This window comes from Ooceraea biroi, chromosome 1 (assembly GCF_003672135.1).
Source record: "Ooceraea biroi isolate clonal line C1 chromosome 1, Obir_v5.4, whole genome shotgun sequence".
In the NCBI taxonomy this organism is placed as follows: Eukaryota; Metazoa; Arthropoda; class Insecta; order Hymenoptera; family Formicidae; genus Ooceraea; species Ooceraea biroi.
The window spans coordinates 17,793,275-17,808,732 of NC_039506.1; the positions used below are offsets into that span (position 1 = coordinate 17,793,275).

At 43.5% G+C, this 15,458-nt stretch overlaps 1 protein-coding gene across 1 annotated transcript in view; it reads right to left on the minus strand.

The window, feature by feature from the left end:
- LOC113563164 overlaps positions 1–13,936 on the minus strand; it is a 27,211-nt gene extending 13,275 nt beyond the window's left edge. Inside the window, exon 1 of the mRNA XM_026974453.1 lies at positions 12,496–13,936. The gene's annotated coding sequence lies outside the window, so the exon portion shown is untranslated. The remainder of the gene's footprint in view (positions 1–12,495) is intronic.
- Between the last annotated feature and the right edge of the window lie 1,522 nt (positions 13,937–15,458).

Here is a 15,458-nt window from a genome sequence, read left to right on the forward strand (position 1 = left end):
TACATTATACAGTACGGCTGCCGTATAAAAGCCAAGTTAATCCCGGCTATTGGCGCGACTGTAACGCGCTTAGCTAAGGCCATTAGCTAATGCCAGCCTCCGCAAACTGGAATCGATGAAAAATCAATGCAACTCTCTCAGACACGCTCTGATAGACTTGGACGCTCGCAAGCCTCGCGAGCAATTCGACGTCGAACTCGCGCGCTCACGCTTGCGCCTCGGCTCTCTTAGTCCAAAGTGCTTTCTTTTGCTCCGGAGCGACATACGGAGGTAACAATTCACGCGCGATAATTAGAGCAGCGAGCTCGCATACTTGGCCGATCAAATTATAGGCGATAATACGAGCGCACCGGAGCGGGTTGTTGGCTGGTAGTACTCGCGCTCCGCGATCGGTATCGCCTCGCAGTTTTCACGAATTCCTCAAATTCTCGCGACCGTTAAGTAATCTTATTTCACATTTCTATTCACAGTTATCGATACAGAGATTACTAGGAGGTAGGAACGATCGCGTATGATCGATTTGGTTTAATTCACAAAGATTGGTTGCACGATTAAACGACGTGAACAGCGTGGAAACGTGACATGACGTAACGTAAGGTCCACTTTCAAGCTGCGATAATGTACAGTTGCGGTATTGGTTAATTAGAGGGATGACGAGTACCTCCGCGTCGTGTTGATCATCCCGATAATTGCTCTAATACGTTTAGAGGCGTCGAGGCAGCCCGTCTGATGCAGATTATCACGTGTCATGGAAGATCGAGTCAGCGGACACTCGTAAATCGCCATATCGCTGACGTGACGCGAGGAAAATGGAGATTACGATAAATAGAAAAAAGTCGCTACGGTACGTGACGGTACATATGAGGAAAGGATGAAGAATGTAACGCCTGAATGCGCTTCCATGTTCATTGAACTTGGACTCTTTGACAAGCAGGGATCGGCATCAACGATATTTTCAGTAATATTTTCAGCTTTGATTAACAATTATTTTAATAATCAGTAATCAAGATCAACAATTGTTTAATTGCTCGGTTAATTAGTAATCAAAATGAACAATTTTTCAATTATTTCATCACTCAGTAATCAGTGTCAGATGTTCCTTGATTATTTAAGTAGTTATCAGCGTACGGCACCAATTCCATAGAGAAAAAAATGAAATTAACGCAATATTTCACTATTTAAATTATTTTTTTTATCAGTCATAAAAAATCCTGCTTCAACTAATTTTATTAGAAAAATATTGCGTTGAATTAATTTTTTTCTGTATATAATTGCTGCTGTACGCTGATGACTTAAATAATCAAGAAAATAATCCAGAAAAAAATCAACTAAATAATCAAGGAACATCCGACACTGATTACTGAGTGATGAAATAATTGAAAAATTTTTCGGTCTGATTACTGATTAATCAAGTAACAAAAATATTTTATACTATAATTACCGATTAATCGAATAATTAAAAAATTTTTCACTTTGATTACTGATTACTGGAGTAATTGAAAAATTGTTTATTGTGATTACTGATTAATCGAGTAATTGAGAAATTGTTCGTTTTGATTACTGATTAACCGAGCAATTGAAAAATTGCTTATCTTGATTACCGATTAATCAATTAATCGGGAATTATTTTTTCCTGTTAAATAAATAATTAAATACTCAAGTAATATTAATTTATTATTAATATTTTGCCGATCCCTGTTGACAAGAACTTTATATTGATGATACACTGACGATACGATAGCGATTGAAGCAGAGACACCGTTTAGATAATGCCCTATTCGTCTTCACAGTTCTTGGTCCCTCTTAAATTCCATACTGTCTCTCTTTCTCTCTCTCTCTCTCTCTCTCTTACTTGTCTGACAAACACGAAAACAAAGCGTCATTTTCACGATAGAACAATTTGATAATGTGAATATACACTACTGTGTACTGTGCACTACTGTGTATATCCACAGCTCCACGTTCCACGTTCTGCGGGTGATCAGCTCATATACATATATATCAGTTAATAAGAAAGGATATATTTTTTGTAATTCCATTGTACGATTGTAACATGCAATATCGTTACACGCGTATCGTGCTGTAGTACATTACATTTCAATCCTTGATATTCTCTGTACGATACGCTATAGCGCGCGCTATTTGAACTTACGTAAAAGAGAAAGTAATAATAGAAGAAAAGCGACGCTTTATTTCATATATTCATGCAATCTGACCCGACGCCGACGTTACACAACTATTATCGTAGATAGGGTATAATTAGCATCGTGATTACCGTTGATTACCGTTGATTACCGTTAATTACAACATTATATTCGCTGCATTAACCGCAATAGAGTAACGTTGTTTGCTGTTTAAACCAGCATTCAAATTTGTATTATTATTGGCATATATTTATAATTTATAATTCATTTTGATACAATGAATATATATATATATATATATATATATATATATATACGTGCTTGTACTCGCGTGTGGAGAACGGCAAAAGCGAGCGCGTTATGAAATGTCGTTTCTTTGGCTTTTTTCAAAAGCCGGATGTAGCCGGAGCGTTAATGGGACACGCGCGTGCATTCACGCGGAAATTATGGAAATCAACGGTGACGATTTGCGAGGCGAGGCTCAACGGACGAGCGGAAACGACGGGAAGGGCGGAAAGAAGGGGTTGGCAAAAGTTCACCGGAGATTTAGGATGGACGTGGGAGCAGTTATCTTCCTTATCGATTTTTCCGCTTGCATTTAAGACAATAGCATATTTTTCGTAAAATTGCCACAAGGTGTTAAAAGAACGGCACGGGAACAAAAAGAAAGTAAGCAATACAAATAAAATCAAAAATATGATTGGAGAATTCGAATTATTCCAAGTGTAACGGCATACAAACACACACACACACACACACACACACATTGCAAACAGATCTCGATTATTATTTCATTTAATTTCCTACATTCCACGATTCTAGCTTGAAATAATCTAGTATAATATTGTAATTAGTAATACTCTTTGGCTTTTGCTCGCAAGAAAGCGTATCGCACAAACTCGTAAACTGGACACAATCATGTGTCGCTGATACGACCCACTTCCGGTTGACGAAGAGATACAAATCACTCACGAGTCGACAAACTTTGCGGTTAGACCAGAAAGATTCTTTACTCGACGAACGAATTATTTGCGGCAATCATACTCAGTATCTTACAGTTTAGCACGATTTTGTTGTAAATGGATTACAAAAGGCGATAAAATCATCTCGGTAGTGAATAGAGTAACTGGATGCAACATGGAATTGCTTGAGTAACTTGTGGCCGAGATAATCGAGATGCTCCGCAATACTGGAAAAACGTGCCAAATCGCACGATGACACGAATGAGATTTCAGACGAGGAAGCTGACCACGCAGGAACACGACTCTCGCGAGTCTCTTGTATTTTATCTCGTTCTCCTCGAGAACGAAGAACAGTTGAATCTTCTGAATACTGGAACGCACACGACATGAAATACGTGACAAGTACGTTACATAGAAAGGACTGGTACAGTTGTCGCTTTTCTTCTTGTCGATTATTTCCTTCGTATTGGTTCCTTTGATAGAAAATTGTAAGCTGGAGAAAAAAGCACGGAGTACATCAAAGCACTATGGGTATAGCATACATTTTCCTTTTACTTTGAACACAGTAGGTCCGGTTCGTATATCGAAATCCACCATCGTATCTCGTTGACGGTTTAATTTCGAGTCCACCTTGAAATCGCTGCGCCACTAGACATCTCTCAGCTTTCAATAAGCGTTTTTGTCCGGATTCGTTAAGGCCGTCCAGCAGAGAGGCTGGTCCTCGTTTCTTTTCGTAATGGCGAGAATGAGGAAAATTTACCTGGACAATGTCGGCGACGCGTCGCATAAAAGAGGAAAAAGTATTTTTTTTTTGTATTTATATTCGTGTTGCACCAACAAGTAAACCTACGGAAGTGTCACTCTCCGATTTTTCTGAAATTTGGATATGTTATAATACATGAAAAACTAAGGGACACGTATTTGTTTTTAGCGGCGGAAAAACATATTTAGGGGGTGAAACGACCCTCCAGAATGGGGGGTAAAATGGAAAAATTGCGATATCTTTGAGACCGGTGAAGCGATTTTAATGATTTTTGGTATGAAAGTATCTTTCGATAGAAGACGAAAATCGGCCTAGGTATGTTGGAAGGGGAGTGAAAATTAGGGGGTGAACTACCCCTAAAGTGACCAATTTCTTGCTGCAAAAAATCAGTTTTGATCTGATCGAAGTAAAATCTATTAAAACTTTAAGAGGAAAGCTAATTAAGGAACACGTATTTTTTTGTTTTGTTTTATATAAATATTCAGGGGGTAAACAATCCCTAAATTGCCGCGTTCGTTTGGCATTGCGCATGAAACACCTTGTGAAACTATATTTTTTAACTGTTCGATCTTTTTAATAGATTGGTTCTTTAAGTCGCTGAATCCGAATCTGAAATCAGATTTTCAAAATTCAATATGGCGGATCCAATATGGCGGACGAAAACTCGAAAAATTACTTGAATAGACAGTAACTCGACATGCGACTTTCAAAATACAATAAAATCAACTTTTGACATTTATTGTTAGTTATGTGAAGTGAATTAAACATGTTAAAAATATTAATCGTTTATAAGAAAATTGTTTAAACAATGTAGCTAAAAAATGAAATGAAAAATGATTAGAGTGAGTCGCCTTACAGAAAATAGTGAGAGGCAAGAGAGTTATCGGAGGATTCAGGAGATTCGCGATCAAGGTAAGGAGCTCAGCGAGATACGTGGGAAAAAAGAGGAAAGGCCGTGGATCTGCAATCATCGTCAATGCCGATTTCCATCGGAAAAAGTATCTGAAAGAAAGATGAGTTTTATGCACAAGTAGAAGGCTTTGACCGTTACATTTCTCGAGTTTCAAGACACGTACAAGACAGCTCGCAACTATGCCTATGCGCCGTGCAGGTACACGCGCGCGCGCGCACGTGTGTGGGCGCACGATGTACATGCATTTGCGATGTGTATGATCGAGAATCATCTTATATCGAAGAAAGAAATAAAAATTTCGATAGAACCGTGTCAGGTTAACGACAAAAGTTTCTTCTTGCCAAAAACGCGAGTTACGAACATGAAAGTTACAGCAGAAATAAATCAATAAAATTTCTCACAGCTTGAATCTCTCGCAACGTGATTACTATGATAACGCCGGCTAAATCGGATCGAAGGATGAATAATATCTGAAATTAAAAACTCGCTTATCGATTCACTTTCTCCGGTCAGGAAGCTGCATTCTTTATGATCAGTCGTTTTACTTTCTCTAGAGAGAGCACAAGTTTCTAACTGGAAGCCGTTTCGCGGTATGCATCATAACAGTCACTCATTATTATCCAATATTGAATCGAAGAATGAAGACGACGAGAACGTGGCGCATCGTAACAAACTCCACGGATTGTGACATAATGCAAGCACATTTATCGTTAATATTCCAAGTAATGACAGCGTTGCTTTTGTCTTTCTCGATTGAGATTTATTGCGGCTCGTCATCCCGGAAGCACGATGGCGGTTGGCGTCATTATTGGCGCGAATTATTACGGACGCGAGAAAAGAACGAAGAGAGTTCGTTACACAATCGCGATATTACACGCCGCAATTACAACAGTCCGCCAAGGCAGGAATTTGAAGCACGGTAATATGGTGAGCGACGTTGCGCACAAATTACGGACACACGCACTTCGCGCGTTTCGTTTTCTTCAACTCAGATAAGCTGATACCAGGAAATGTAAAAAAATATATAACAACAATACCGGAGACTTGGCAGAATTTTGAAGAAAACAAACAATAATAAATGAAATAATAAAATAAAACCAGGTCTCTTTTAGATCGATCGTTCGAGAGATAATTCTAATAGAGTTAGACGAGCTGTCGATCGTATTCGACGTATCTCACGACCAACTGATTTAGATGACGAATTGACTCAGTCTCTTAGTCTCACAAGAGAAGACTCTGTTCTTTCGTTCACGACGGGAACATGAAATAAATGATACTCCGTGCTTTAAATACGACTTTTAGAACGATTTTAGAATGTCCTTTAGAAAGAGGATCACGGAGCGCGAGACGTTGTCCGGTGATTCTTTCTCAGCGCTTGCCGACACGATTTACGCCGAAGCTCCTCAAGGTCGTGGAAAAGTTCCGAGCTCTTTCAGCAAGACTCGCTGCCTCACGAGAGAATCTTTCTCGTCCGTGTTCCCTTCCGCGCGTATTCCCTCAAAGTCTTTGCTCACTAGTGCAACAAGCGAGAAAATAATTTTCTTTTGAAATATTATCGTATTATCGAAAGTTGATTGCTCTAAAACTTATATACTGTATCACTCGCTTCGATCAATCATATCCGCCATGAAATTTTACGACAGATTTCTCGATCAATTCAGATTCAATTCAAAGAACTTAAAGGCGAGTCGCATTTTAACACATTTTAGTCGCGTTAACGTTTTAACGTGAGAGAAGCGAAATCGATGATCCCACCGATTATTCTACCGTCTTGAAAATGAATCGAAACGAAGCGTCGGATTTACGAACGCTTTTCGGTTCCGCTGTGCGATCACGTGAGGACACGAGCAGCTGGGCCGTCGAAGCCCGTCGCGCGAGTTGCGAAACAGTGTCAGTGACCGACAGCCTAAGGCCACCAGACCGCCTTGCACAGAGAGCATCGTCTCAAAATGACTCGAGTATCGAATCACACCGAACCATAAAAAAAGCGACCCGAGATCCGAGCGACATTCCTATCGATACGGATGCAATCGCTCTTACATTACGCGGAACAGGGAACAACAGAGAATCTAGAAGACCGAGGCAGGACACCAGTGTCAGAAATTCGACTTGCTTTCACCCGGCGTGCCTCGTTAAGTCGTCCCGTGTCCCGTCGTTCTTGTATCGGCGCGCGATATCGATCACCGAAACGTAGGGACTTGATAGAGGGAAGAAACGAGTCCATTAGTGAGATTCGTTCTTCTCGCGTGGATAATCAATGCGATTGCACGCGAAAAGAACAATATAATGCTAAAACGAACAAGGTTCATTTGATTGGAATCGCTGGCCCCGAGAAAGCCATCCCCTCGCGCGACAATCACCTTCGATGTGGGTTTGGCCGACTTACGTGCTATATCGCGATAACGCGTACAGTCGACGATGTCGATAGTCATCACGCTTTTTCCACTCAGACAAGAGTCAATAAAACTCGATTTGTCGATCTGTAAATTCTTTTTCGAGACCCGAGTCTGAAAAAAAGACTGGAGCCTTCGTGGTCACGGATAATACAAATTTCTCGACTTGTACGATCTACTACCGACGTCACATGAAATTTTCCCCAGGAAAATTCATTATCTGCAAGTGTAATATCTTTGATTCGGAAAAGTTATAAAAGCTCGATTAAATATGTATTTGTTTGTCTGTGTGTCTCGTTTCCTGTCGACCCTTGAATCGAGCACGAAGACAAAAGGAAGAACGCTCTACCAACGGGCGAACGAGCAACGTCATACGTTTCACGGGAACTCTCCCGGCCTATCCGTGGGAACCGTTACACGCGGGAAACCGCGGTAAACGACAGAAAATAGTTTCTCCCGTTAATCACCGTACGCCAGAGGAGCACGGTGCGCGTGCGCGCCCGCCCCTATAATTAACCCTCGTCTAATTGATTTCGCTTCCATCGAAAATGAAACGAAAACGTGCGACGGCGGATTATGCTCGAGCGATGATCATCAAGCCGTATTCACTAGCGAATAACGATTAATAATAATTTGTCATCGATCAGAAGCTTCCCCGACGATGAGCACTGAGAGAAAGAGGTGCAATTCGTCCAACGGTTTGCTCGTACTTTGACAGCATCTACCGATAGGTGCGTAATCACACTTGAAAACAGTAAGTACAATTACAATGGAACGAGAGAAAACGAAGCAGTCTTCAAGAGACGTTTTTGTCGAGTAACTTTTAATTACACATTATTTTTCAGATTTCTTCATTCTTTGTTGTTTTCTTCTTCCGACAATCGACCGACAATTATCCTCTTCTCCCTATCTGCTGCAAGAATGTCGCTTCGTCAGTACGTCACCGAACGAGCGCTATTAGAGTGTTTCGTTCGTCCAGCCTTTGTACACGTCGCATTCGAGCATGTCCCATGACAATGGCGTGTCGAGGCATACTCGAGATCCTTTACAGCTACTTCCGAGAATCTCGCATTCTCACAGGTACGTCCGCTCTAAAAGAAGGTTCGACCACTACTGCCCGCCACTGCCAAGCTGAATCATCCTTTAGTGCGGACGGCAGGTATTCGCCGCTTAAACGACTATCCACATAATCGCAGCCTGTGCGCCAACTCTGACGAATCACTCGAATAGCCAAGTCTCGCGCGTCCCTCGCTCCCAATTGGAGAATCGAGCATGCGATACGCACGCGTAACGTAACATGCCTGTTTTTCAGGCTTAACCTTAACGGCTTACCGACTCACTACGCTATTTCGTATTTCTATACGCGCGTAGCATTGCTTCGCGTTGGATACGATACGAAACTGTTCCAAGGTGGAAGCGGTAGTAGCATGCGTTGAATGCTGATGAAACACGAACGAACGGATATCCTGGTATTACGTAACTGTGCGTCCTTTTCCTGGCCAGTGCCAGTGATTAATTCATTGCGTTGTTAACCTTCCGATCCCCCCGGCAACGACACATTCCTTTCTCCCTTTCTCGTATATTGAAGCCAAATTTGTCGCTGGCAAAAATCAAGACACTACCCACGCGTCAGCAGGACCGCGACAAAACGGTAATGAGTAGAGCGGTAAGAGCCTTGAACCTGAAACAGCAACCACGGGATACAGAAAGGTACGAAAGCGATACTTCCTTGCAGGTCGCATTCGAAGCTGGCTGCTGATTCTCACGTTTAAATCGATCATACATCACGTACTCACTCGTGGTCTCACGATACATTAAGAGCTTTTTCCAACACACACGTGTCGCATATTTTGTATTTGATCAAATCATCATGTGAGAAAAAAAAGAAAGGAAATGATTTCGTTAATAAACTTTTAACTCGACGGAAATTAACAAGCGATTTATGAAGAAAATGTGGAGAACCTTGTCTCGAATCAATTGAGACGAATCGCATAAGCCACGCATAACGTAAACGTTATGCGTTATGAATAAGCGTTCTCCAGCAAGCTTTATCACGGTATCCTTTCAGTTGTCTGTGGGAACGCGATAATAATATTCACTAATTTCTACAGTCAATTTACCATACACAGACACAAGGCACGCAGGACACAAAGCAGGTAGGTATAAAAATGTTTTCTCAATTAAATTATGTCAAACATTTCCTCGAGCAATACGCGCGTTACATGGCATCGAGTGCAATTATGTATTATCCTGTATTATCTGTGTATCCGCGAAAATGTGGCTGTTATTGTCGAAATTGAAACAATACATATTGTACATCGCGCTGTATAGCGGCGTTAGTACACGCAAGTGCAATTCCATTGCTCGGAGATCTCGGTGGTCAATGGCCGACTAATCTTGAAACGATGATTAAATCGAATCGATGGCGAGGCATCGAAAATATACACCGTGTCACGCGTAACGTGACATCACGCACGATCTTACGTGCGACGATATACCGCAACGTCGAGAACCGTTCTCGCCACTTCCTGGCTCGTAGCTGGACGTTTCTTTCCGCGCGGGAAAACATGACGAACGCGCGTGTCATCGTTTCTTGCATCTCGCCACGAGAGCGTGAATGTTCCTCTCGCACGACGTCGACGAGGAAATACAATTTACATTTGCCATTGCAACGATCTTTCCGCATTGATAACGTATATTCTCGTAAACAGTTTCGTTAAAGAAGATGCAGCGACCTTTGACAGAATACGAATTTCCGAGTATATACGCGTTCGCAGAACTTAAATGATACATTTATCGTTCGGAAATGTTTCGAATTTGTGATTCTATAGCCGCCTGTGCCGTTGATCGCGGTCCTCCGATTTAATTCACTTTTAATCGGTTTTAATCCGATTTCGCGAATCGGCGGATACGTCGTTGTCGCGCTTCGGCGGATGTTAGCGAACGATTTACATAGACTAGTGTTTCGGAACCATCACGTACGCTATCGAGTAGTTAATACGTATTTTCGTTTGGCCCGTACACGTTCCGCGGAATTTTATTTGGCGGCAGTGGACCGTAACGAAATCCCTCGGCGCTGCGCGCCAACTAAAATCCCGTTCCGGGGATCGCGATTGGTGGGCGCTTGATTGAATTGGCGGTCAGTGGCGGGCATTAGGTCCAGCTTGCAAAGGATTGAATTTCTGTCACAATTATCGACCCGTCCTGCCTCTTATCCCCCTTATCCGTACGCCTGCGAACCGCTACGAACCCGTCACGAATTCTGTGGCAATCGTCTAAACGCAGCTGTTGCTCCATAGGGGAGCGAACCTACGAGTCTCCGACAGTTCTGAACGACACGTACGACACATCGCGTGGATCTCTATAGTCAAATTGGTTCTACGGAAAGCAGATGCTTTCTCGTGGTTAAATTTCATATTCATTCACGATGTGTGTGTGTGTGTGTGTGGCTGTGAATATGTATAAAGCTAAATGTCGTGGTATTCAATTCCGAGATGCACCATCGAGAGTTAAGTATTGTTACAGGATAAAAGGTAAAGTAGTGGAATTTGTTTGCGCGTCTCGAGTTATACAATAGCTGTTATACAATCGAGTAATCGTAAGTCGAAACTAAGTTGACGCTGCAGCCAAGTCTCGATTTCAGGTAAGAGTCAAAAGGATTTACACGACTCGACTACCGATGACAACAATTAGTTAACAGCTATGGAAAATTTCCATGTCTATATGGCATACGGAAAGATGGCTCATTAAATGCAGCCACTTGTAGCTTAGAGCGTCTATCAGGAGAAAGTCCAATATTGGAAGTTCCATGAAACGAAGGTTTCTTGCATCAACACCGGTTGGTTCATCGAGGCATTGGAAAGCCCTGAGAGAAGAGGGCCACGACTGACCCAAATCGACGGCACGTATGTTTTGGTCGTTGAATCGAAAAACGTGAGATGAATCTGCACAATAGCGTGCGATTCCGATCGAATCTCGTTGGAAAGTGTTGCGCGATTACACGAACGTCCTCAAGATCCGCTATGCGTGTAAGCGAGCGTACATTATGGAAATCTCAAAGAATCCGAGGGACAGGCAAGAAAGTAATCAGCGTAGATTAGACATTAATTTGATCGTCATTAATTGGCATCCGGCTAATGGCTTTTCCCTTCTAATGGCCCGAGACATTAAGTTGGTATCATTTTACAAAATTATCCGGCCAGTAATATCCCTCTTCGCAGTTTATCATCGTTTCTCCGTTTATTATCTTTCGCAAGAAGGGACTCGTCCCTAAGGGGTATACCTAATATATAGCGCGGCAATGAAGATATATCCAGTGACAAACAGTGATTCTCAAAATAGCGAATGAAAATCTTGTGACTTTTAGTTACTTTTAGTGACTTGCATTAGCTGATTAATTAAAAAATGTGATTTCTATTCATTCCTACTAAAATGTTAACGAGGCTCGTTCTTCTCTTACTTAGACTAGAGTCACAAGCTCGTTATTTTTTATGATCGCTAATTGCACTTGGTCATTTCGGTGAAATTTTCTCGCTTATCAAATATAGTAATCCTGGAAAATGCATTCTTGCCGATTGCCATTAAACGATCAGTCTTATCACGTAGCACGCTTAATTTACAACGACGATAAAGATGGATAATAATGAATAATTGGTTGCCCAGAAGTAATATCGTTAAACAGCAATAGCATCGTCGCGAGTTGGTAACGATAGTTACAACAGCGATCGAGAGGCGAGTAAAAAAGTTCGCCTGGTTAACAATAGAATAGAAAAGTTTGATTGCCGTCTCTCATCAAGCACACATGCTCCCGAAAAGTGTGCTCCGTTAACGAGCATAATTGGTCTTGGATACAAGAGGATTTAATTACACACGGCACGCGTTCCACCGCGCGCGCCGAGCGCATGTATTTCGTATTAATGAGCGACGATCGCTCATTGCGATGGTGAGTAATTGCGCAAAGAGCGGTCGGTGTATCAACAATCGTGCTTTTAGCCTGATTCCCCGTCATTTGTGTACAAGCAAACCAACCGTAGGCAACACACCGCCGGTTAATTAATCGCTCGTACGCATTCGGTTCACGTTTGGCATCACGTTGCCGATCGATGTTGATATCGATCGTAATCTTGATTATACATACGCGTGAGATCCTAGGCTCACGTTGGATGCACTTGTACGAAATAAAGAATTTTCAAACAAATTCGCGTAACATTGGCACGAAGATCGATCCGAAGGAAACGATCGAATTTTATTCAGCAACACGCGTGCCGTTTATCCGTCGCGTGTTTTACTGCTCCGTGTCTGAACGAAACAGCGCACTTACCGCACGTTCGGTTTCGTTCGGGAAACGCAGATCCGCTGCTCTAGCTCTTGCTCCCTCTCCTTCTCGTGTGAGACCCGACAAAACAGTATTAATTTATCGCGTTCTCTGACGCGTGCGCGTATTTACGCAGCCTGCCTCCTTCTCTGCTTGTTGGACGTTGAGAACATTCTCTCTGGCTCGTCGCTGATCTTGGAATAACCCGCGCGTGGTTTCTGCGGCGAACAATTTTCTTGGGATAATGAAGAAAAAGAAAAGGAAGCGGCACGAGGAAGGAAACGAGCGTGTCAACACTCGCTTCGGCAGGCAGCTTCCCTCGCTGGGTCGCGCCGATCTCTTCCTGCAGCCGGCGCGGCGAACCGTTGCGTCCGTGTCACGTGTCGCGTGGACCCGTTTTCAGCCCACCGGTCGTCCGCTTTTTCTCTTTCTCGCAGTATTTCTCAGCAGGTCGAACAAGTGTCACTTTCTCGCTGTCCCTCTTTCACCGTCGTCCGTCAGAGGCTGCACTTTATTTATTTCAGCCGCGTGATCTCTCGTCGCTGTTTCCTCCTCGATGGTAAACTATCGCGATGATTCCATTTGTTTCGATACTCGTGCGAATTTAAATGTTGCCGCACGTACAGCACGTCTGATCTCTCTGCCGTCTTTTCTTGTTTATTTTCCTACATACCCGATTCGCAATAACTAGTCTTTGAGATTTTCGGGGGATTTGAAGAGATCAGAGAAATTCGCTGTGAAATCTCTTACTCGCTCACTCGTTTATTCACTCGTTCCGAGTCTCTCTTCCTTCTACTCTCCTGCGTCTTGGCTCGGTCCTTGCGTCACTCACCCTCGCACGGTTGAGCCTGTCAGGCCAACGTCACCGCCACCGCCACCGCCACCGTCACGCACTTTCACGTCGCTTTTGGTCGCGTAAGCGCGTTCGCGACGATCGCGGTCTAATATACGTTTCCTTCGAACTCGTATCGATCTGCTCGGAGAACGATCGTGCGCGATCGCTCGACAGCGTTCGCCAAGATTCGCGCTGGCCGAAACAAGTGCTTCCGCTCTCGGCCCGCGACCGCGACCGCGACCGCGACCGCGACCAATCGATGTCCCGATTGATGTCCGGCGGACTCTCACCTCTAGACGTTCACACCGGATCCAGGATTCCGCGGTGTTTCATCGTCCCGAAGATAACGTATTTAACGAACCAAACAATCCAGGGTTACAAGGTTACACTTATTAAACTTGATCTTTCAGTGAAACGCAATAAATTCGCGATTATCACGATTGTTCACGGGGGGCAAAGCTCGGCCCGAGATTTTCCTTTGCGAGGGCAACGCACGCGATGATTATTAATATATGAAGCAACGTGTCGTTAAAAGTACTCTCGGGCAAAGCTACCATCCGTTCAATGCAGGAGTCGAGTAGCGACTGTCGTTTCTTCCGACGCTCGGTCTGCTCCGGGCCTCCGGCCTGTTCCTTCCCCCTCTTTGCGGCCATCGGGAACTGCGACTACACACAGTTCACGGATTTATGCTATTACCACACAGTGTATGTTCCACCCCCTATGGTCGGGGTACGCTCTCCTGCGGCCACCCATTGGCCTCTAGTCGAATATATAGCGCTGAACGCTGATGGAAGGGGGAAGAGAAATTACATTAATAGACGATTATCTTGAATCATCGAAGAACACGGAAATCTTTATTGCTGAGTAAAGATTTTCTATTGTCTCTTGGTTAGCATGGATCAGTGATACGTATGTAGGGAACTATCATGACATATCGTAAATATCTTTATTTCGTACCGCAATGCACCCGATTCCAGCAGGTTTCAAGTGCATGTGGAGCATTGCACATATTTACCTTTCAACTGTTTCAGGGAGATTTTATACTATAGGTATATTATAACAAGTATATATTGCGACATTTACAAACAAACAAATTTACAGGCAAACGGGAGAAATTTTCAGAAAAGAGATTTCAGATCAGCACAGTCTTTAGCGCATACGGTATCGTTTAGCGTGTATCTCTCTCTTAAATTTCTTTACAACTTTGCTCGTGTGCGTGGTGCATTTTCCGCGTCCCCCTCTCCTCAGAGGAAATCAACCGAGGAAAACGTGCCGGAGGGTATTAATGTCGCGTCCCGTCGAATCACGAAGAGCCTTTTACTTCCGAGGGATGAGAGGGTTAAGCCGGTGTCCTTATCGCGCGTCCCTGAAACGCCGCATATTCCCGAGGGGATCTTCTCGTTCTCTGCCGCCTGATGATCCTGCCTGACGCGGACGATCCTGCCGGTTGCACGATGCTGGCGGGCAATGTGGGACGGCGAAGAAGAAGGATAGAGGACCACAGTGGAGAGATCGGGGAGTTCCCGGGGGAAGGAAGGAAGAGCGGCAGCGGGATACAGTAGACCCTTATCGGAGGTCGCGCATGACGAGACAAGCTAATTGTGTTATCAGTGTGCAACGGACGCCGCCGTGCATCCACCCGCCATCCCTCTCAAGCTGTCGCCCTTTCAACATGCACAGCACATGCGTTCTTCTTTCTTTTTCGAACGATGCATCTGCTGCGGTGCGGTAGTCGTTGAGGCTGAATCTCTCGCGGATTATATAATACATTAGACCTGCCACAAGTATGAGCTTTGAGATGTTATGTTTGCGAAAAGTTGGATGCACGTGAAAATCTCGAAATCGAAGAAGAGGGATCGTGTACATTTGGAGCTTAACGGATAATTATTCGAGAAAGTCGAAATATAATGCAATCCTGTGTATCTCCTTTTTAGAGATACCACAACAGGTTGCAGCCGCAGTTGCAGTAAGAACGACGTTCGTCGACAGACATTATCGCTACGACTTTGTTTATAAAATATCACATGTTATAAACATAAGTTTTTCAAACTTTCCACTTTCAGTCCTGGCGAGCAGGGGTAGGAGTAAGAAAAAGTGCGCGAGGGAAGATTCCGCGCGTGCGGTGTCCGACTTA